The following is a 25004-nucleotide window of genomic DNA, read 5'->3' as shown; positions in this document are numbered from 1 at the left end:
TTCTGGGTTTTTGCTTTCCTTATCTTCTCACTTATTTCCTACAGCACTGGTCCTCAAGAGTCAGTGCATGTCAGCACACGGAAGAGAGAACTCCTGGCTGGAGACTCCTGTCCACTCACTACAGGATTTTCTGTCTTCTGCAAACTAGACCCTATATTTGTAAAATGAAAATTAAAGGTATTCAAACCTTATGTCTCCAAATACCCAGAAGCCCGAAATACAAAACCTGTTCCAAAAAGTATATCTTCAAACGTTTTTGAAAGAAATACTAATTTTCAAACGACAGATTAGAGAATAGTGCAAAATGAATGCCAGGAAGCAACATGACGTGACAAGGAGAAACTGGGCCTTCATGTTATATGCATGCTGTCTAAATTAAAAGCAGAATGGTTCCTTTAAACTTCCCCTGTGAGGCAAGGAAAAACAGAGAGCAAACCTCTTGTTTGACTTGCAGCGGTGGAAGGAAAGGGTGATGCCCTCAGACTGCAAGCTGAACCTGGAGCCACCTTTCACTAAGAATATGCAGAGAGCCTTCTTAGACCCTCCCTTGCCAAGCTCCCCCAGTTTTCCTCTGTAGTTTACATAATCTCCTTCCTCCTGGCTATACACACCTCCTCCGGCAAATTGTGAAGGCAGCTTTCAGATCTTTTACAAAGCCTCCAGATTTATTACCAGTTTTTCTGCAAGGAGTGATCCTAGTCTCTCAGCCAAATCCCTGCTGAGTTCTGTGGATATTCGGGAAGGATAAATACAGCATGTGCAGGACAAAGGAAATTTGCTCTTCCAATCAGGGAGCTTGGATTGCTCAGTTACGGCTGACAGGGGGAGGCAGGAATAACACAGGCCTTTGATCATTCCAAGCACCCAGGCCTCCGTTTGGACTTTCTGGACCAGTTGTGTTGTATTAGTATTTTAATCAGGGAGCAGCTCAACTGGGGGAGTTGAGTGAGAAAGCACTTCCTTTTGCCGTTGCATGTTCACATCCTTTCATCTATTTTTTTTTTTAAATCTAATTCTCCTTCTGAATTCTGAATAGACAGTCAGAGAAAAACGCAGGAATCCAGATGGTGCTGAAAAAGTCACAGACAGAACGATTCTGCGGCAAATGCTCATTGTCCCTCCCACACGCAAATGTCCAAGCAAGCTCTAACGGCATTAAAGAAGCAGGTGATGCCATATATCTTCAAAAGGAATGACATTCAAAAGAGACAGTGATCTTTATTCTAATTCAGATATTTTTTTCAAGCTCCCCTTCATGTTAACGACATCGGTAAATCTCCAAATCCAACCTAATCCATGTGGCCTCCTCAAATTCTTCTAATGGTGTAAAAGCACAAACAACTCAGACTTTGTGAAATGTTTCTTCCATGTATGGGATCTAAGGAATACATCGTCCCCTGTTAGGATGTATTTCTTTGTGAAGATAAGAGGATATTTACCTTGCAGGAATACTTAAAACACATTGAGGTTAAATGGCAAACATACCTCCTTCTCTGTCGCTTTATAAACAATGACAGTAGCCTACACCTTAACCATTGGCTTCAACACAAATATTTATACTTATATTTAAATAATCAGGTCAACCCAATCAACATTTCTGCATGGATCCAAGAGGCTCTACCAGAAGCTGAGAAGCAATTACTCTTAGTTTTCTTCATGGATAAGAGCCCTGGTAGGGTGATCATGCTCTATTGTGTGGCCTTATATCCATGCACAAAGTTACAGCAATATTGGTCTTATTGGGCTAGTGAATGAGAAAAAGGTGTATGTGTGTGTGTGTGTGTGTGTGTGTGTGTGTGTGTGTGTGTGTGTAGGGAATCTCGAGGTTTGGATTCAAGAGTAATGGTAGGATCAAATATGATCAAAATACATTGTATGTATCTATGAAATTTTCTAAAACTACATAAAATATTTTTCTGACCTTAGCTAATAATGATGATCTCATTTTAAAGTTATTGCCACTGCTACCTTGTTCTAAGGTCATCTCCTTGGAGGATAAAAAGTAAGAGCAAATTCGTGACAACATATTTCTTTCTGTTTCATTTCCTCACAATTGTGCTGCTTAAGAAGTGATTCCTTTTCACATGGCTGTCATAGGAAGAGTAAAGTGTCATTGATGTTCCAGAATATTGTTTTCAAAAGTGAGGCCTTTGTTTTCTAAAACAACTAATGTGATGTATTTCATAAATTCTCCATTTTCAGTTATAAAGTGATTGGATAGTTTCATATAGACACTACAGGATCTTTCCAGACATCAGGCATATGAACCTCTACCAGCTTTCAGGATTGGTTGGATGTAAGCAGCTAATGATTGTTCTCAGGTCCCGGTTCATATTATTTAAGATAAAAATGAGAAACTTCCATATGGCTTCTGGTTCTGGGCCCTGCTCTTTGGTCCACCAAAACAATAGAAACTATTATTCTCTTGAAACTCATTCAAATGTCCATGAGTAAGAAGAAAAGCCCATTTCCCCAGAAGTGGCCTTCACTGCATGGATATACTCCCTTCTGTAGCGGGAATGCTAGAAAAGAGATGTCCCGGGACTATTTTGGGGATTTGATAATGCCAGGAAACTGTTTGCTTTCCCCAAGTTTCTCTTGGCATTTCTCCTGCATCTGAAATATTTGGAGCAGTCCCAAGACTGGATTTCTCACATAGTTACATCCCAAGCAGGAAGAAAAAGAATAGCAAGAGATGTCTCCCCATGCACCTTTTCCTTTTAAAAACATGGACAGACACTTTCCTAATGAGTTGTTAAATGGGCTTTTTCTTATCTCTTTCAACCAAAACCAGAGTCTGATACCACTGTCTAAGTCTCTAATTAGCGGAGTAAAATGAGATCTACTGTAATTTAGTCTTTAAAATATCAACACGTGATTATTTTTAGCAGCTAGAGAGTGGTCAAGAATTATCTGATATCACTGAGATCTCATTGCCACTTAAGTAGAGTAGAAATAATGTTAGTGGAAAGCACCTCTTGTTAGTAATCAGACAACAACGCATCACCCGTGAAGGTCCTGATGATGGCAGAAAACAGCCTACACCACCTGGCCAGCAGGAGTCAAGCCACCTGTCACCTGTGCACCTTCTGCGCATGCATATGTACCTCCTGAGTATGTGCGCTACATAGTTTATAAAGGGAATTCCTCTTGTCCCTCTCTCTCTCTCTCTCTCTGTCTCTCTCTCTCTCTGTCTCTCTCTCTGTCTCTCTGTCTCTGTCTCTCTCTCTCTCTCTCTCTCTCTCTCTCTCTCTCTCTCTCTCTCTCTCTGTCTCTCTCTCTCTCTCTCTCTCTCTCTTTCTCTCTCTCTCCCCACCATGTGTGTCTTAGGAGAAACTCTCTGTATTCCTCTATTAAACCTCTTAAGCGGATCTGTGGTGTGGTGTGATTCCATTCCTCGGGTCAGCTTTTAACACCTATTGCATTATTAATCAAAGAGACATACCCTAACCCAATAATTTATTAAGATTATTTTCAAATCTCTATGAAATATAGAATACATCAAATTTAAGATACTAATCCCAGGGTTAGATAAGACCAGATATATGAGGCACTGGACATATGAAATAGGATATAGTAAAATATTTATTTAGAAATCATTACCTCTTATATATAAATGTTGATAACATACACAGTAAATAAATCTATCCTTTGAGAATTATACCAAAATATATTACTCATACCACTAGTGGTTGTGGAAAAGAGAGATAATTTGTGTAAAAGTTCACTAACTATTCTATGATTGGCAACTAAACTGCCTGTTTTATAAATAAAGTGTTACTGGAACACAGTACCTCATTATATCATTGTTTAGGACTCCATTCAGAATATGACAGTATGGAATAGTTGCAAAGGAGACTGCAAAATCTACAAAGATAAAAAAAAATAAGGTGTAGATTTTCACAGAAAAAGATGCTGGCCACAGTCCAGAAGATGGAATATTTTATTACAATGCAGATATTTGGAATTTTAGGAATACAGACACACAAACACACACACACCGGTGTGTGTATAATATAGTTACTTTCTCTATATATAAAGAGAGGGGCAGGAGGAGAAAGAGAGAGGAGGGGATGAAGAGGAAAGATGAGGAAATGGCAGAAAAGAGGAAGAGAGGATAGAAGGGAAAGAAGGGGGGTGGAAGAGAAGGAAAATTATTTCGTAAATTTAGCAGTGCCGAAAGTGTTATCTCCTAGGCTTATTTTACTTTTTTCTTTCACCTTAATGATTTTCTTTCTTTTTTTTTTTTTTTTTTTTTGTTGTTGTTGTTGTTGTTGTTGTTTGAGATCACCAGGCTCTATGACCTATCGTAAGGTTTCTCACTAGTAGCTCTCTTACATTACCAAACAGTCTCAGCGTGTCTTGTTAATGTTACTATTAAAATAAGTTCCTAGGGAGGAAAAGAGGGATCAAGCTGTTACTAAAATGTCTTGAAATCTCTCTTCGCAGGAAACAGAGCAGTGGGTGTGTTGTACGTGCCAGTCAGAGAGTCCCATGGAGAGGCTGCCCGCTCAGTCCCTAACCAAATATAGGCTGTCTGAGTTGTGATCTTTTAAAATTTGCACCAGTTTTATATATAGTCTTTGGACTTTATAATATTGAATAGATTATTAGAAACAATTGAATTGTGCTAACTAGGTTTCTACAATATTAATACATAAATATGCTGACAATATATTTCCAAGATTATATAAGTGATCCATAGTATTTCCACTACACTATCTCTCTAGAAAACTAATCTGGATCAATGTCCACATATCGTACATAATCTCAGCTTTTTCCCAATCTGGCTGTATGGCTTTTAATTTAACTGTGAGCTATTAAAATCCTGGTTTTTAATTACTATGTATTTGTATGTATGTATGTATAAAAGGAGTGAAATTCCAACTAAAACCTTCTCCTCATTTTATAAGAAATACATTCTTCAGCTTATTTTACATATTACATTCTGTGGCAGATAAATCTGTACTTTTTGGGGGCTGTCAATATTTATAATTGATGTGTGCCAGTTAATTTTATAGTTTTTCTTTGTCACTTTTAAATTTTATCAGTTTGTATCATATGTTATATTCCTATATATATATATATACATATGTACATATATGTATATATATCAGAATATTATAGTTAGAAGCATTTCTTATGTGTACCAACTCTCTTGAAGCATTACAGACACCAAAGGCTATAGTAGGTCTTAGATATATGATGACATTATTTACTATTATGGACTGGTAGAAACAATATAGTAATAATATCAATCCTACCAAAATCAATCTTCAGATTAAATGCAATTTCCATCAAATTTCAACACAATTCTTCACAAATCTCTAAAAGTTAATTTTCAGAGTCATATTGAAACACAAAAAAACTGAGGTAGATAATCATTCTTGAATTATAAAAGAACTTCTGGAGGTATTACCATCCCTAAACTCAAATTGTATTATAGAACTATACTAATGAAAACAGCTAGGTATCAGCACAAAAATCAAACACTTTGACCAGTGGAATCAAATAAATTCACACAGCCGTGGACATAGAACCAGAAATACGCACTGGAAAAAGAGCATCTGCAACAACTGGTGCTGATCAAACAGGATGGCTGCATCTGGATGAATGAGAATAGTTGCACCCATCACAAAATCAGCTTCAAAAGACCAAAGACCACAACATACAACCAGATACACTGAACCTGACATAAAAGAAAGTGAGCAATATCCTTGAACATGTTGTCACAAGAGAAGACTTTCTGAACAGAACACTGTTCCACAGACACTGAAATCAACAATTAATAAATAGGAATTCATGAAACAGAAAGGATTCCATAAGAACAACATCATTTGGACAAATCATTTTAACCAACCACACATCCAATTCATGGCTGATATACAAACATGTAAGGAACTCAAAACACTATGTATCAGGAAAACCTTAAAATGGGGTACAGATCTCAACAAAGAATTCTCAAAAGAAGAAACTCAAATGGCTGATAAACGGTTAAAGCACTTTTCAATACCATTAATTATCAGGGAAATGCAAATCAAAACTAGTTAAGAGATTTCTTCTTACAAACATCAGAATGAATAAGATCAATAATGTAAGTGACAGCTCATGCTGGTGAAATTAAAGACTAGGGGAACACTTATCCATTGCTGGTGGGAATGCAAACCTGTACAGCTACCATAGAAAGCAGTGTGGCAGATCCTCAGGAATATGGGATTCAACTTAGCTCAAATCTAGCAATACTGCTTCACCCTACCACAGACACAATTGTTCACACATGTTCATTAATGCACTGTTCATAATAGCCCAAAAACTTGAAGCAACCTATACAGGCTCTAACAGATGAATGAATAAATAAAATGTACATTCCCACAATGGGATATTACTCAGCCATTAATGAAATGTGCAGATTAGTGGATTAAAGTAGGAAAATAAATTATCCTGAGTGACATAACCCAGACCCCCAAAAGACATATAGGGTATGCAGTCACTTATATGTGGATATTATCTTTTAAGTCAATGGTAAACAAGCTGCAATCCATAGAATCACAAAGTTTGGGTAAATAGTAAGTGATTGCAGGTGGGAGACAGATAGATCTCCCTAGGAGAGAGACATAGAATAGATACTTATTGGATGCATTGGGGTGGTCTTGAGTGGTAGGATCAAGCAGAGAGGGAAGGAAGAGTGAGACAAATAAATGAATACAGGGGAAGACAAGAAAAACCAGGTGCTATATAAGAGGTAATATGAAAACCTAATGGAGTACAAACTTGCTAAATTATATACATATATGAAGATCCAAATGAAATTGCCATATATTGGGTTAGACAAAGCCCTAATATGGCATCTCTTTTCATCAAAGGGAGCTCCCAGGACTAGGAATGGGTTAGGTATAATTGAATTTTTGCCCTATGAGAATTCCTAAACAAACCAGGCTACTGCCAGGACTATAGGTTGGTCTCCACAAACTGAAAGCAGACCCGTGGCTGAGGACAAAACCTTACACTACTCATTGATCATACCGAAGTTAAGATGGTGCCCGCAGAGCCCTCACACCTACATGGTAGCATCTTTGGTACAAGAAGCTACTCTCTCTAGGCTACCAAAGAAGAAATGTAAACAAAAACCAGCCACAAAACCTGTAATCAACAATGATAGTCTGACTGCCAGATATACTAGTGTAGTGGTGGCACAAAGCTTGATGGAATTAACCGACTAATATCTGATTTGACTTCAGGACCACTGCAAGGAATGTAACCCATACTTGATGTTGCTTAAGCCTGGGCACTAGGGTAAAAGTACATATTACCGGTTTTTTTTAAGTAGCAATAAAATAACTCCTAACGACAATCATCTATGCTTACAGATCAGTGGTTTAATCTGCCATCATAAGAAAGCTTCCCTCTAGCAACAGGTAAGTATGAAGAAAGAGACCCATGTTAAAGGTTTTGCGGAGAATGAGAGAAGTTGGAACACTTGGTCCTAAGTAGGATATCTTCATCCAATCTCTCTTCTCAGGACTCAGGGGACACTGTGGAAGAGGAGGTAGGAAGGGTTTCTATTGTGTATATATTATTATGTCCAATTAAGTATTTTTTGGGGGGTGGGAATATCTGACTACGTGAACGGTTTGGTCTCTGTCTTTATCTACTGCTTCTGCATTTTCTTGGGCTGTTTGCTTGTTTTATCATAATTCAATGCATGGAATCTTATTTTATTATTATTCCACAGATGACTGGTCTGTTCTCTATGAGAAACAAAGTGGGTGGATCTGGATGGGTGTGTGGAGGTACGGAGCAACTGGGAGGAGCAAGGGAAACTGTTTATAGAAAGAAAGGCATGAAGGAAGAGAGGGAGAGAGAGAGAGAGAGAGAGAGAGAGAGAGAGAGAGAGAGAGAGAGAGAGAGAGAGACAGAGAGAGAGACAGAGAGACAGAGAGACAGAGAGAGAGACAGAGAGACAGAGAGAGAGAGAGACAGAGAGAGAGAGACAGAGAGAGAGAGAGAGACAGAGAGACAGAGAGAGAGAGAGAGAGAGAGACAGAGAAAGAGAGAGGAGTAACGAAACAAAGAAACAGAAAAAAACAAAGAAAGGCAAGCTGTATGCACTGGCATATGCTCTAATTCTAGCTCGTGGCAACATGAGGCAGGGCTATCCATGAGTTTGAAGCCAGCCTCCTCTAGCCAGTGAGTTCCAGGACAGTCAGGGATAGAAAGAGAAACTCTTTCTTGAAAAACAAAAGAACAAACAAAGCAAAAATAACTAAAGAAAGAAGGAAATTAGCTGACTATATGCCAACGCCTGGCATAAAGATAAAAAACAACTTGTTTAGCATAAATCCTACCTACCAGTAAGCCAGCTTCAATTTTCCAAATACTTTTTACCTCAGAGCACAGGAGGATAACAGCCAAGTAGAGAGTTTATTTAAAAGATTGTCATTAACGGCAGTATTTGAGATTTAAGCATCCAGCTAACCTGCACATTGAATTCCTCTGGGTGCTCATTTCCATTAAATCTAACTTTTGCGAAGATTAGTTTAGATTAAATCCTAGAATTGACATTTGAGACACCTGTCCAAGACTGCACTTAATAAATGATTCAATCCCTCCCTTTGGCATTACTAGAATTCATCTTGTCTTATGCAGTAAACAGGAAGCACACAAAATAAATTTACCATGTGGCTGCTTTGTTCTTGAAAAAAAAAAGAGCTGCACAGAGATTCAATCCACCAAACTTATTATTTGGATGGAGTTCTTTAAGCTAATGATTGAGTCACCTAGTGACATGAAGTACCCATTAACTGGCAGGTGCTAGCATCCACGTTAATAACAGGGTTTGAGATAGGGAGTCCATAGAGTAGAGATTCCTGAATGCAGATGCCCATGAAATTTGGCCTAGCATCCTGACCTGCCTTGCCAGTGCCCGCATGGATTTCAGTAGGAAAGACAGCACCTGCAGTCTGCCCACTGGTCCCTTGTCGGGTAAAGTGGAAAAGGACTGCTGTGGCTTATGTGATGGGAACTCAGAGCAATGAACTTGATGCAAAACAAAACAGGCATCTCTGGTTAATTCTAATGAAGCATATGCTTGGCATTGTTATTCCTTTTTCAGAGGTATGATTGTAAGCTTCTAAAATGAGCATGATTGCCTTATAAAAACGTTATTGTTTATCCTTTGACATTTTCATAACTGTATACAATGCATTAAGAGCATACAAATCCCTATTTTCCTCCTCCTCTTCTCCAACATGTCCTGTTCCCAACTTCTTCATGCGTTAAAAAACAACAAACAAACAATAACAACAACAAAGATAACGCAAAACTCACTGCATCCATCAGAGCCTTTAAAATGTTAGTGTGGAGATATTCCCTGGGGCATAGACAGCCTTCTAGTGACCTTATATCAAGAGAAAAACAAGTGTCCCTTCCCCCAATGATCAACTGCCCATGACTGCCCCTTTTCAGTCATCATTAACTATCAATAGTTCGTTGGTTAAAGCAAAGACTTATAAGAGCTGAAATCCCTGAGAATAAGTGACTGTGTGTAGTGCTCAGCCCTATGTGAGTCGTGTCTCTCATGACTTATTGAGGCTCGTGAAGCATCACTCTTAAGTGTGTCTTGGGGATCAGACAGATTTTAGGTTTGTATTCTGATAGAGAACTCCCTTTTCTGTTCCTACCAGCTTCTAGGATAGATTTTATTTTCTCATCTGTTACAGTCATATTAGATCTATAAAATATACATTTAGAGTCAATTCTCTACCACCTTATTCCTTTTCTACTTTGCCCTTCTGCTATTTGATATGTAATGAGTTGTTCTTAATTTGCTACAGTATTCTTTATTTTCACTCTGCCACCAATGAAGTCTCTGCCAGACATCTGGTCCAATCAGCCACGCAGAACACTTCTTATTTATGCCTTTTCCAGGCCTGTCATGTGCACAGTAGAACATTCTTCTATCAGTGTTTCCTTTCGGGCGTATTTTTCTGATTGTGGATACTTACTCATTTAGGTTTTTTTCCCAAGGCTTACTGTGAATTTTTGACATGAGTAGTAATATTTCATAGGAAGACAATAGAAAAAGTAGTGAGAAGGAAACTTGGCAATGAGTCATGTTAAGGTAGATGACAATGATAAAGGCTCCACCGATGGCCAATGAAATACAATCCTGCAGAGACACTCTAAAGCAGGAGTTCCGGACCTTTATAATGCTATCAGCTGATAGCTGTCTTAAATGAAGATAGCTCTTCAATGAAGACAATTTAACGAAGAAAGTCTTAGATGAAGACAATTCTTCGTCTTGTGGTGACCAACAAACATAAAATTATTCTTGCTGCTACTTCGTAACTGTAATTTTGATATGTTATTAGTCATAATGTAAATATCTATGTTTTTTAGTGGCCTTAGGTGACCCTTGTGAAGGTGTCACGACCCACCATTGAGAACCACTGCTCTAAAGACTAGTCTAGACCAAGAAAATTGATGTTTGGGAAATTTCAAAGCAAGCTCTACAAGCCATTGCTGGACAGTCCTTCATTGGAGTTTGAACTCCCAGCTCTGTTGCATCTGAGTTTAGAGAGGCCTTCATTTGGGCTTCAGAAAAGCCCACAAACATGTAACAGAACTGGCAGCTGGAGGCTTCTCTGAGTCTGCTGAAGAACTCAAACTAAAGGGTCTTGACAGGGAACTAGCATCTCCTCTCTGTTCTCTACAACAGCGCCTTCTCAGCCATTCTGTTTGCTTACTACCTTCCTTTAACAAATCTCACCTACATACCCTCAATAAGCTATAGTATTTCAAGAACAAATTTTATAGCCTGGATACCTAGCTTTGATTGGCTGTTCATCCTTTTACCTATTATGTCTCATCATTTCCAACATTATTCAATAACAGAAAGTATTTGTGTAGGTAATTCTCTGACCTAAATTAATTCTGCTCATAAATTTTTACCAAAAATCAGATGCATGCTATGCACTTTACATTAGTTCACATTGTAACTAATTTCATATTGTTTGTCTCTCTATAAAAATAACAGTCCCAAGCAAAATCATATTTCCCAATCCATTGGGGTTCATAAACCTTCAAAAGCTTCTTTACTAATTACAACAATGAATGAAAAATATTCTTTCCAAACATGGGTTTGTGATTTATCATTTCTGAAACTGACTTTAGGATTTATTTATTTTTTAATTTGTTATATAAGACGAAAAGTTCAAAGTCTCCTTTCCTCAGAAAGTGTCTTTTCTATTGCTTTTCTTGCAAATGTGTACTCCTCTCTTTACCCACTTAACAGTTCATCATTTGTTTTTCATAATTTTAAGTATTTGGTTTTGTTTGATTTACTTAGGGGCAAATAATGTACTATATGTGGTGTTTTGATCCCTTCAAGCATGCTCAATACTGATATGGTGAATAAGTACCTTTGTTCAAGCAAGCATTTCAATAGATAGTAACAAACCATGCAGTTCCTACCTAGATCGCCCTCTGCTGTGGATAGGGTAGAAATTTGAGGATCTTCAAAATGAGTTGTCTGTGCCTCCTAGAAACAGGAGAAAGAAGGGGATAAATATTGTGAGTGTTACAAGTACTTCAGAAGTACTGACTTCAGAATAAATTGTCAAAAATTATCTTAATAATATATTATGGTAATAAAAATAAACTACATTCCATTCATTTGTAAGGCTTCTTATTTCACAATAAGGATAAGAGTGGATGCTCTCCATAGGATTGCTTAGACAAGCAAAGAGCTAGAAGTGAGTGGCTATGATATCCTGGGGGAGAAGTATCTTAACATTGCTTTTTTATTATTGTTGATTTAAATGGTATTCCTTATAACCATTTATTATTAGGCTATAATTATTATGGTGGTATTCTCTAACTCATTAGCAATCAAATAAAGACACAGATACCTGCTGTATTTTTTTTTAAAACAAGCCTTTACCTGGGGCACGGCAGATATTAACCTTCTAAACCAACTTTACCGCCCAGCCCCTCTCAGGCTATCTCCCCTCTATGATCCAAGAATATGTGTTAATGTTCTCCATCTCCTCCATCCACACTGACACAGCCGCCATGTACCCACTAACCCATGACACACAGGTCTGCCTTCTCCTCCAATCGTGTCTTGCTTCCTCCTTCTTCTCCTCCCTCCCCAGTGGTCCTTCGACCCCAGCCTGGAAAACCCAAACAATGTCTCCCTTTGTTCTTCCAAATCTCAAGGTCCAGCATTTTTCATGGGTTCTACAAGAAAGCAGGATGAGAAATCCATAAAAAGCAAGCTAGAAAACAACACCTCTTCGTGTTCTCTGCCTCAATCTTGCCTCTGTGTTCCCATCTTGTTTGAGTCGCTGCTTTCACTGCCACCGGAGATGCAAAATAAATCCTCTCCAAGTTGCTTTTGGTCATGGTATTTCACCACAGCAATAGTAACAAAAATGATAAGTACAGATAAATCCTGACATTTTTTTTGTCTCATCTTACAACTTTGATATATATGCTTGAAAAATTTGGAAGGATTTCCTAGTCTTGTTGCCTGCTCTGTGGATAATCAGAACGTTCAGAGACACTAATTATCCTTCCCTCATCCTCTCCCATTATTTATTCCTTCTTTCTTTATTATTAAACCAGCCTAGCAAGATTTTGCAGACACATGTACAATTTGATTTCTCCATCAGAACCTCAGGGCAGATGAGGCAGAGATAACGTCCTTGTATCCTGAGTTATCCTTCAGGTTGCATTCATCCAAATATAACCTCATTCTTGAAGACAGTTAAGGCCTTTGAATGATTATTATTTTAACTTTGTGACCAAAGGATTTAAAGACAAGGGCTCCTACATTCACAGAAGTCTTACTTATTAGCACCATTTACTAATGAGATTAATATTTCATGGCCCTTTAGAATTTTGAGCTGTGGTTCAAAAGAGTGTCTTTTCTAGTTTATATGTGGATGCAAGAAAGTAGTTTAAAGGGGAGGATATTAAGAATAATTGGAATATATTCAAATAACAATAATTCTGTTTTGTATTTACAAAAGCTGCCCTTCTACAGTGCACCAAGTTCTTTATCGAGTATGTTTTACTATCTGCTCTTACTACAATGAAACTCCCTTCAATGATTTTATTTATAAAACAATAGCCACAGAGATACATGAAATTTCATGGTTCAGTGATTGTCATCTAACCAAGTCATAAAAGATTGAATCATCCAAGGTTAAATAAAACACCTGCCTCCAAATACATGTTATCTCTGAGGCTTCTGGGATTCCAATCACACCATCAAACAGCTGACCTCTGAGATGGAGGATTTGTGAAGAATAAAAGGGATTTGATATAATGACAGAGAAACTGACTTAACCACATTGGCAAAACATCATATAATCTCACAATCTATACCAGATTTCCCGAACCAACAATATTGGAGATAATCGTTTCAATATCAACACCCCATAAGAAAAATTAAAATATAACATATTTGTTATGAAACTTAAAACTAAAAAACAAACAAGAAATTCCTTATATTTATATAAAGGAAACAGATGCCAACAACTGTTTTAAATGATGTTTTACAAACAATTTCCTAGAGGTGCAGATATCTTGGTATGCTTGATTTACTCTTTAACAATCATCTAAGGATTTTACAAGCAGATATTTCTGGCAAATATATTTTGAATGGATATACCAGTGACTGCTATCTTCATCCAGAGGCAATAAAAATATTATATTTTGTAGGTAATAACTATGTGCAATTTTAACCTTGCTTTCTGATTTCCAACACAGTGCCCTTCTTTCACCCAGTCATTGCTCTGTGTTTTACTCACGTAAAACTGAATAACTCCACAAAGATGCACATGATAATCTCTGTGAGTAGTTATCTGATCTTCTTTATGTCTATTATTTACACAGGAAAACTACATCTTAGATGTAATTAATGCATTTTTATGAGTAAAAACAATTAATCACGTGAAGAAAGAATCAACTGGACATGGTAGTTCATGTTTATAAATATCAGCATTTGAGGGACTAGACCTTGAAGTTTCATAGGTTTGAAAAGTTTCAGTGCAACCATTTTTGGGCTACACAGTGAGTTTCTGGGTCAATATAGGCCACACAGTGAAATGCTGTCTCAAAACACATTCAAGCCTGATGAGATGGCAGAGTGGGAACAGGCATTTGCTGTCATACATAACGGTCTACATTCATCAGCACCACGATAAAACTTACATGGTAAAAAGCTTGACCAACTCCCACAAATTGTCCACTGACATGTATATGTTTGCCATGGCATAGAAACACACACACACACACACACACACACACACACACATGCACGCATGCACACACAAACACAAACACACCACACTAAGTTAATTTAATTAAGGAATCAAAAGAAGTAAACATGCAGAGACACAGAGAGCTATTCAAACTCAGTATAAGCACATGTGATGAACAGATAAAAAAAAGTCTGTGATGCTTTAACACTGATTCACTTTGTAAACACAGGTATTATTATACTACTTAGATTCTAGTCCAACAAAAGCCTAACCACATTCCCTGAGCCAACTGTCACAAGCAGGAACTCTATTCTTTCCACTAAAGAAAACAAAAATGTCCTGGACAACACAACAGAGTCAGTTCACGTGGGGGCTGATAGACTGCAATGGACATCAGAGAAATCGAATTCTGTAACCCTGTGACCCTCAATGCCATGTTGAAAAACTACAGCCAGTGATACTATTAGTGAGTCAACTTGGCTTCCAATAAACGTCAAAGTCAAAGGAGAAGTCTCAGCTCAGTAAAAAGCCCAGAACAGTGTCAATGTCCCAAACTTTTGAACAATGTGCAGCACAGAACCTAGTTCAAATTCACAAGTACAAGGTTAAATACTGAATATGCTACTCCAACTGTACTTTCAGCATAAAATACCATCAAATAAAGTATTTAATATAATTATTTTGTTTGATCATACATTTAATTTTCATTGATTCCTACTTTGTTACTTACTAAAATAACAACTAACACAAAAAATGGTAGGTATTTTTTAATAGATTATTATTAAAATTGTAATATACTCAAATCTATGTTTGGAATTTCTGACAAAGTGTGTTTAATGATTCCTTAGCAAAATAATCCCAACTAAACATGAATAGGGTTCAAACAGAAATAATTTTATGTACTTGCTCCTAAATATTGCTAAAATATTGCTTAAGTATTAAATACCCTTAAATATTGCTCCATCATTTGGTCAAGGTCTACGGTTGGACTGTAAGCTTTACTTGGTAGCATGGTGGGAGCAACTAGTATTTATTTTATGTGAACCCAATACTGAAAGTGATGGTTCCGATGGAGCCCAGCAACTCATTGTGGAGTCAGCGTCATAGCTGCTTACTTCAGTCTTTTCTGGAATGTGTGAGTGTGCGATGTGTGTGCTTGTCTCATGATGTTTAATATCTAGGAACTACTTTTCATTGCAAACTCATTGAAGGAAGACTCAGTACAAAAACAGTTTTTTTCCTTTATTTTGTAATGCAACTGGGTGACATTCTATGGGATTTGAATCTCAGTGGCATGTACTTTTCAGCTTGAAAAGATTCTATGCTTTGTGATTCTTTTCCTCCTGAACAATATTGTCAAACTCACAAGCTCAACATGAGAGACATAAAAAAGAAACTCTTTGTCCAAATAAAATGCAGAACGCATGCATGGTTGAAGAGAAAACATGAGTAAATACTATCATAACCTGGTTCTTCTACTTAGTCAGAAAATACCCCTGCTATCTGGGTCTTTTCCCCCATGTTTTGCCCCCTCTCCATGTTTTCTATCTTTTCTTTTCCATTAGGCTCCGCCCTGAACATAAAATGATGCCACTAGCTATCCTATACTTTATGAAAATGTGGTTGACATATGTAACCTTAACTATATGCTGATGAATTGAACATGCTGTACTTCCCTAAATTTTTTGATTTCTGGATTGAGCTAGAAATAATCATAATGAGTGAGTTAACCCAGAAGCAGAAAGACTCAAATGATATATACTTACTTATATCTGCATATTAGCCCAAGGGGCATGTCTCACGAAAGCCTTCACTTACCAGGAAACTGAGACAGAGGGGAGGACATTCTAGTGGGACACTAGATGAGAGAAGCATGGGAGAATGGCAAAGTAGAAGGATCCAGAGAAGGATCTACTTGTAGAAGCCTACAAGTAGAACATTATGATAGGCAGATTTGGGCTCAGGGATCCCACTCAAACTAAGGCACCAGCCAAGGACAATACAGGCGGTAAACCTTAAACCTCTACCCAGATCTAGCCAATGGACAGAACACTCTCCACAGTAGAGTGGAGAATGGGATATTACTTTCTCACATACTCTGGTGCCTCACCTTTGACCATGTCCCCTGGAGTGGGAGACCTGGTGGCACTCAGAGGAAGGACAGCAGGTTACCAAGAAGAGACTTGATACCCTATGAACATATACAGGGGGAGGTAATCCCCCTCAGGAACAGTCAGAGGGGAAGGGAATAAGGGGAAAATGGGAGGGAGGGAAGAATGGGAGGATACAAGGGATGGGATAACCATTGAGATGTAACAAGAATAAATTAATAAAGGAGAAAAATTAAAAGAAAATAAAGTCTGGTTGTTTTATTGGATTTGCTCTGGGTAGATATAATTGTTATTCAAGACTTCAGAATAGAGAGATTCTAGAAGTATTAGCAATCCTGGCACTGTCAAGTTTCTATCAGAGTGGCCAGAAGTTTCAGTGTGTTGTGCCTCCTTACTCATGTAGTGTTTCGAAAATCCTTCAGGTTTCTTGAGATTGCTCCTACACTTTGTTTTGTTTATCTTCTCATTTATTCATTCTATTAGCAAACATTTATACGAGATTTCATGAGCCAATTATCCTGCTGAAGTCTAAACAGGCATAGACTTCAAATTGGCTAAAGAAGCTAATTGTCTCATGAAGAGAAAGCCAACTGTTCAGTTTCATCGTAGAGTTTGTAATGAACAGAATGGCATAATTGATTGATGCATTAAAAGGCCAGTACTCACAGCATAATTTAGTGCTAGAGGGTTTAGGTAAGGTTTCCCTAAAGAAGCAATGATTAACTTCAAAGATAAAGTAAAAGTAGGAGGAAATACAGCAGTATTATTATGTTATTTCCTGATACTTTCTTCCATGGCCTGATTATACTGATTTGGGCTGAGGGAGGACCCCTCTAGATAGAATTTTATATCATCCCAGTTGGCTTCAATATCCACTCTGAAGACCCAGTCTGTGCCCATACTTTACTCCATCATCCTTTTAATGCAATGATTTCCTCTTTGTTTCTCTATAAAATACACAGACACATCAATTGGAAATTTCCCATTTCAACCTTTATGTATTTATGATCTTGTTATAATCCTATAATCATAGTACTAGGGAAGCTGAGGCAGGAGGATTGTAAAGCAACTTTGGGGTACATAATAAGGTCCTACTTCAAAAATATAATATACAAAAAATTATACAATAGTGTCCTTTGAACAATTCCCTTGAACATAACCCCTGCACCTCAGAGACTGAATTCTCATGATCTTCTTCCTGGTATGACTTATTTTAGGGAGTTAATTGTTTCCTATCTGCGGATGATATCACTGTAGATTTTCTCATAATAATTCTCATTTTCTATTTGAAGAATCCGTCTTATCCCTGTCATCTTACTATATCCGGAAGGCATCGCCTTTTACTAGTGTGATTACTATCCATCTTATTTGTGTGACCATGACTCCTTCATGACATCACATCATGTTATTTGTAACAGATGCATTTGATCTCTTTTCTTGCTTTTAAATATATGATATTATTTCCCATATTAATTTTAGCCTTGGAGATTTGTCCAACTTTTTAAAAACTGCTTCAATGTACCAACCAGATAGCTGATGAAACAACCATTGTTTAATCTCTTCTAAGGTAAAGTGTCACCTAGGGACAGAATGACACACTCAATGTAGTGAATTTGGGTGAATAAAATCAGTAACTACATCCAGCTTAAGACATAGAACTGGACCATGCAGACTGAGCACGAAATATGATTGAGTTGCAAGGCAAGAGATATGAAGGAGAGAGCATGGGGAAGGAGAGGGGATGGGAGGAGGAAGAGGGCATGGGATGAGGGAGATGGGATGGAGGAGGGAATGGGAGGAGGAATGGGATGGGAGGAAGGACAGGGGATGGGAAAGAGAGGGGATGCGAGGAGGGAGAGGGCATGGGAGGAGGGAGAGGGTATGGGATGAGGGCGATAGGATGGGAGGAGGGAATGGGAAGAGGGAGAGGGAATAGGAGGAGGGAAAGGGGATGAGGGAGGAGAGGGGATGGGAGGAGGGAGAGGATATCGGGAAGGAGAGAGAGATGAGTTTCATCAAGAGTCAGCTGGGCTTAAACTGGGCTTCAAAACTTCACAACTGTAAGAAAAATCCATTCGTCCTGCTTAGAACACCCTGGCTGAGGTTTGACTGTGGCAGCCCCAGCTGGCTGACAGGCAGAGATGTGCAGCCACTTCAGCTTATGTTTCACTGTATAGAAGCTGTGAAGTTGAGCTAATTTTCATTATCTAGGCTCATCAGTTTTAACAGCAACTCCTAGGCTGTCATCATTTCCTGTTACACAGAGAAATTTTCCTAGAATATATATATAATCTGAGTGACTGAGTAACGGGATCATGAGAAAGAACTGAGAGAGAAGGAAAGAGAAACTTGATGAGACATTGTTTAAAATTCTGGATCTATTTATGGCAAGTCAAACAAAATGGTGTTTTCTCAGTTACATGAAGCACTGCTTGCACCTTTCTTTCTTTCCCATCTTTTCTGCTTCCTTCTCTTTACTCCACATCCCCTCCCTTCTCCTTTTCTCTTCTTCCCCTCCTTCCCCTCTGTTTTCCTTTTTTCAATTCCCTTACATTATTCTTCGTGAAAATAAAGTAGTTGTGCGTCTTATATATAATAAATCAGTTTTTTTTAATTAAGGTTGTTCTTAACTACTCTCAACAGAAACATTGGGAGAAAAGACATAATAAGCTCATGAGAAAGAACAGTAGACAGTTCTAAGGATAGCATGGAGTATGTGAGCGCGCATCATACCACAATCTCATATGACGTTTGTAGTCCGCAAGACAAATGAGGGAATTGAAAGAAATCCAACATTTTATTAGCATAAGTCTTTGATTTTTAGAAAAACGTATTTGGGAGTTTCCCAAATAAATCTCAGAATTAATTATTTATATTGTTTTAAACAAATTTTGAAGTAGCTATTACTAAAGAGGAGGCTCATCTAAGCATTTCATAGTAGTAATAATTCTCCATACTTTGTTACATTCACTATCACTAACGCTGCTAAATAACTGCTTCATCTGCATATTTATGCTCTGCCCACTTCATTACAGGTATTCAAAGTACATTTGCTAGTGTCATCAGTATCAAAGTGTAGAAAAAGTCACTGATTTACAAGGGACAAAATAAATTTACAAAGACTGTGCTAATTTCGGCTTCATTCTTAAGGCAGAATCAGAATTTTCAGACAATTTTTGTTTGTTTGTTTGTTTATCTATTTATTTATTTATATGTTTTTGTATTTCTATAATATATGGGATGATAAAACTTGAAGTCGAATTTATATTATTAGCAAATATTTAATGTTTTCCTACTTTTAAAACCATTATTTTAAGGGCTTTAAATAGTTGAACCTGTACAATCCTTGGAACACACTTTATCTTCTCTCATTGAGGAGGAAAGTGCTGGCCTATGTCACACAGCTGTTAAGATTAGGTACGTGGTTGACTAAAAGGCATGTATTTTACCCAAAGTATAGTAAAGCATCTCAAATGTAGTTTGGCATATATTATTTTCTGGCTGTAAGAGATGAATACTTTGTAAGAGTAAGTAACTAATATAAGTCATGTGTCTATGTAATGGTTGGACTAAAATACAAACCACTAATGTCCAAGTTTATAACTCTAAGCTCTTTATACAATATTCATAGTAATCAGACTTTGCTAAACCAAAAATCTCTAGAACACGGCTGCCTAAAGAACAATTCCATAAACAGAAAATATTCCAACACAGAGAGGGGAAATCTCATGAGACCCCACCCCTAGATGAATAGCCACAAACAATTAACAATGCCTGAGAGATGGAGAATTAGCTTTTTCCAAGGACGAAACTCCTGATTAATTATCCAAAACCAAGCACTCATCCCTGGAGACATAAACATGTAGGCAACATTGAACTGACTCAGTATGTTTTATTTTCATGCTTATTCATTGGTTAACTACATTGGTTAAAAGAAAAAGCCTTTCATTCAGGAGGGAGAAGGTGGGTAGATGGACATGGTAAGTGTAGGAAGAAATAGAGAGAGGGGGTAGTGATGTAAATAAATGTTGCATAAATTTAAAATATAAAAAATAGATATGGTGCCACAAATCACACAATTACCGATGCTTTCTCTAATTCTAAAAGAACTATGTGACAATATGTAACTTGACTATTTTGAATCGTCTGAGTTTTCTAGATTTCTTATCATTGTACACTTCTAGCTAGAGTAGACATCAAACAGCTCATCCAAGGACATTTCAAGACCAAAAGGGTCGTTATCATTGCCTTTTTAATGCCCTTACTTGGGAGACTAGAGGTGGGCATGAAACTTGTCTTAGATAGTCTTGGAGCTTGTTTGACTCTAGGGCCAAGTTTGTGAATTAACTTCATGATAAAAGTTTCAGCTTCTCCAGAGCTCATGTTCCAAGCTTGTCAGTGGTGTATGAAGTATACTGTGACTTCATGCAGGGCTCCAGAGAAAACCTATTATTTTTATTCATGACTCTCTCCCTAGAGTTGCTTGCTATTACACATTGGACTCATTAACAAAGTGGCCAAACAAAGCAGAGTTTTATCTGTGGGTAGGCTACATGTATTTCCAACTATCCATGACTAACAAACTCAGAGCCTCTTGATGCCATTGATTTTGTTTTTCTCAGGAAAAACAATACATCCCTAAAGTTTGCACAGCTACATCTTGCCAGACTGATTATAATGGGCCACTTCTATCATAGATGGACAACATATTGTTTTTATATGTTCTAATATAGATATAATTCTAATATAGATTTGTCTTGCTACTTGGAATTCATGTCTGCCTATGCTTTATAGAGTATTTTACTACGTAATAGTATCCCCTTTTCAGTAAAAGTTTCATTTCACAGAAAATAACATTCATAGCAATGAACCCATATTCATGGAATTTACTGTTCTAGAGTTCCGTTTGTAATAAGGAAGCCAGCTTTATGGAACAGTTGAATAGAACTTTCTAGTGGACCCTTCTGTGTCTTCCCACACTGAAGGCCAGGGTCAATGTTCCCCAAATTTTAGCTTGATATATTTAAGAAATCAACAGTCAAAAGAGCTGTTGTATTTCCTAGAGTGAATGGTCTGGACTCACTCTAAGAGTCACATGAAAGAGCAGTTACGCAACTGCTACACAGTGAAGGCAAGATGGGCAGGTTTTCATGAAGAGAGTCTTCTAGGATGTCTCTAAATTCACAAAGTTTCAATAATTAAAATTGTTGGAAAGATTTGCATATCCTTCTGGGGCCAAAGACAATATGATGTTAGAAAAGAAATAAGTGGCTATAAATACAGATTGTGGGTAGGTGACCGGTTTGTAAAATGACTCAAACACTTTATATTTATTATATATTTTGTTTATATACACATTAACCAATGTTATATTCCTGGTTATATTCCTGACTCTAGCCTTCTTATCAAATATAATCCTAGTTACATTTGTATATCAGCATCTAAATTACAAGCTATCTAATTAGGACATTGGGTTAAGAGGAGTGTCTCACTATAGGACATAGAGGAGATTTTCTTTCATATCAGAAGAAAATGGTAAGCTTATTTTTAGAGATACTTAGAAAGTCAGTCCCTGTTCTCCACACACCTGTGGAGAATGCACTGTCCGTTGGCTATATCTGAATAGGCAGTCTAGGTTTACTGCATACATTGTCCTTTGCTGGTACAGTAGTTTGTGTATGCCTCCCTGGGTCCAGATCTGCCAGCCTGGATGGTCATCTTGTAGGGTCCACTTCCCAGAGAGCCCTGGTGGCACTCAGAGGAAGAGAAAGCAGGCTACCCAGATGAGAAATGATAGGCTCTCATCATATGGTGGAGGAGAAGGTTCCCTGCGGTCACAGGCCCAGGGGAAGGGAAAAGGGTGAAAGAGGGAGGGAGGGAGAAACAGGAAGGTACAAGTGAGGGCACAACTCTGAATAAATTATTTAAAGAAAAACGATAATTAGAAAGACATTTATGTGTATAAAGTACACAGGGAAAATACTACTTCTTTACAATTTAGCAATTCTGAAATATATTCCTCACAACTCTCTTCTTTAAGAGGAAGATTAAGACATTAAGAGATTCTTGTGATTGGATAAGCAACAACTGGTTTGTTTCATATATATACACATATACATATGTATATATATATTTGTTCATATTACATCTCAATGTTATCCCATCCCTTGTATCCTCCCTTTCCTCCCTCACTCCTGCTTTCCCCTTACTCCCCTCCCCTATGACTGTGACTAAGGGGGACTTCCTCCCCCTGTATATGTTCATAGGGTATCAAGTCTCTTCTTGGTAGCCTGCTCTCCTTCCTCTGAGTGCCACCAGGCTTCTCCATCCAGGGGATGTGGTCAAATATGGGGCACCAGCATTTGTATGAAAATCAGTTCCCATTCTCCGCTTCTTTTTTGTTTTGTTTTTCCAGACAGGGTTCCTCTGTGTAGCCTTGGCTGTCCTGGACTCACTTTGTAGACCAGGCTGGCCTGAAACTCACATTGATCCACCTGCCTCTGCCTCCCAAATGCTGGGATTACAGGTGTGCACCACCACGCCTGGCCAAATGGTTTGTTTCTTAAGCATATCCTATTGGTACAATTATGTCACTGGTATGGCAATTCCAATAAACCTACATCTAATGAATCTCCTCTGAAATTCTTTCAGCTTCTCTGACTTTTGAACTAGGCTCTTTTTTTCAGCTTCATAGTGAGGGACCCACCTTCTTTTTATTTATATGTTATCATGTTAATTGCCAATCAAGTGGGATTCATTTCTGTCCATTATCGTATGGCTGAAGATTATGCAGATGAGTTCTAGGTTGCTTTTGATCTTCCCTCTTTTACATCTTTCCTCCAAAAGGATCTTCATTGTAGACATCAGGTTTCAAGAGCAGAAGAACCAGAATCTTAAAGAGTCACATTACCTACAGCCTGACCCCACAATTACAAAAGGTCAAATTCTCTTTACCTAGCCACTTCTCTATTCATCCATCCATCCATCCATCCATCCATCCGATGATCTATTTATATCTATGTATATCTTGATCCCCTAGTGGTTTTGCTTTTCTGATTGAGCTCTGATGAAAATGGATTACAAATAAATTGAATTCAACTAAACTCTCCCCTTGAAATGCTTTAATAAAATGAATAATATTGAAGAGAACAAAATATATAATATTCAGCCAACACAGTATTTCATATCTTTAAGAGACCTCTCCTTTTATTTATGTGAAGAGATTCAGAGAAATTTCCAGTTACTTAAACTAATATCCAGTTTATTAAATATACTTAAACACAACAACATATATAATAATATCTATAATACTACATTCACTATTTACTATCTTATATTTAATGAAATTGTGTTTCTTATATTCAGTTAAGTGACATGGAATGAAATTAGCAAATCAAGAACATGAAAATCTAGGGCTTAGATTTATTATATTCTCTCCAAATCACAAATCAATTAAGAGAATATATGTTGAATGTAGGATTTTTAATTCCCTACATTTCTCACTCATTTTTAAATACAACTCTGTTGTTTGGAGAACTTGAATGAGTTTTGCTATGAAAATCAAATGCAACATTGTAAAATGCCTTGAGTCTACAGGTCTTCAGTATGTGTGCCTGGCAAATAATTTGAGTTGCTGATCTTGTGAGGATCATTATTAATACTTTTATCTGACAGCTCTTGGCATGATTATCTTATAATTAGTTTTATGTGCCTTGTCATGTCTGTGCAGTAATGCTATAAACACAGCACACAGGAGGGCAGCAAATATGCAGCCAATTAATTATGCACATTTACCCTGGCTGGGCTCAGCCACCTGCCAATCATATGTTCTCAACAAAATTGAATTCGGTTCCTTCATATGTAATCTGGGCATAGTAGTCATCATTGCCTTAAGTGCTATTGTTTGAATTTTATTCTAAAAGCAATAGAAAGCCACAGATGTGTTTTAAGAAGCAGAATTACTCTTTTCTCTTTTAAACAATTGTTCTGCATTCAGTGTAAAGAACAACTATTGAGTCAAAATGGAAATGAGAAAAGGGATTAGCATATTTTAGCATACAATATGAGAAGTGGTCTTGTCTTTTATTAGGATGGTGTAGATTTGAGTTGCCATTTGTGGGAGAGTTAACAAGGCAGAGTTATAAGCAGAGAATAAGAAAAATAAGTAAAGAAGGATCCTTGTCGCTGAGCTGGACCATCTAGTGCAATGGTTTTCAACCTGTGGATTGCGACCCTTTTGACATCAAATGATCTGTTCACAGGGGTTGCATATCAGATGTCCTGCATACACATATTTATGTTATGATTTATAACAGTAACAAGATTACAGTTATGATGTAGAAATGGAAATATTTTTTATGGCTGGGCTTAACTATAACCTAAGGAGCTGTATTAAAGGGTAAGGGTCACAGCATTAGGAAGTTTGAGACTACGTTAGTGCATAGATTTGTTTTATACTGAAAGGTAACAACAAGATATGACCAGTTTTTCAGAGGTGGTAATAGTGACTCCTAGAACAGTCCATTTTTAGTTCATTACTCCCTAGGAAATAAATTTATCTGCTTAATTTTTATTCACATCTTTGGTTCACAAGTCTTAGCATCTCAAACAAAATAATCTTATA

At 37.4% G+C, this 25004-nt stretch overlaps 1 long non-coding RNA gene across 1 annotated transcript in view; it reads right to left on the bottom strand.

Moving 5' to 3' along the window:
* Window positions 1-25004, bottom strand: part of LOC311585729 — an 853274-nt gene that overhangs the window by 76811 nt on the left and 751459 nt on the right. The window contains exon 5 of the long non-coding RNA XR_014775320.1: window positions 11473-11539. This is a non-coding gene — a long non-coding RNA (uncharacterized lncRNA). The remainder of the gene's footprint in view (window positions 1-11472; window positions 11540-25004) is intronic.

The sequence above is a fragment of the Acomys minous genome (genome assembly GCF_964271855.1).
Source record: "Acomys minous genome assembly, chromosome: 16".
Taxonomy (NCBI): Eukaryota; Metazoa; Chordata; class Mammalia; order Rodentia; family Muridae; genus Acomys; species Acomys minous.
The sequence above is the reverse complement of the archived record's forward strand: the minus strand, read 5'-3'. Positions and strand labels throughout refer to the sequence as shown.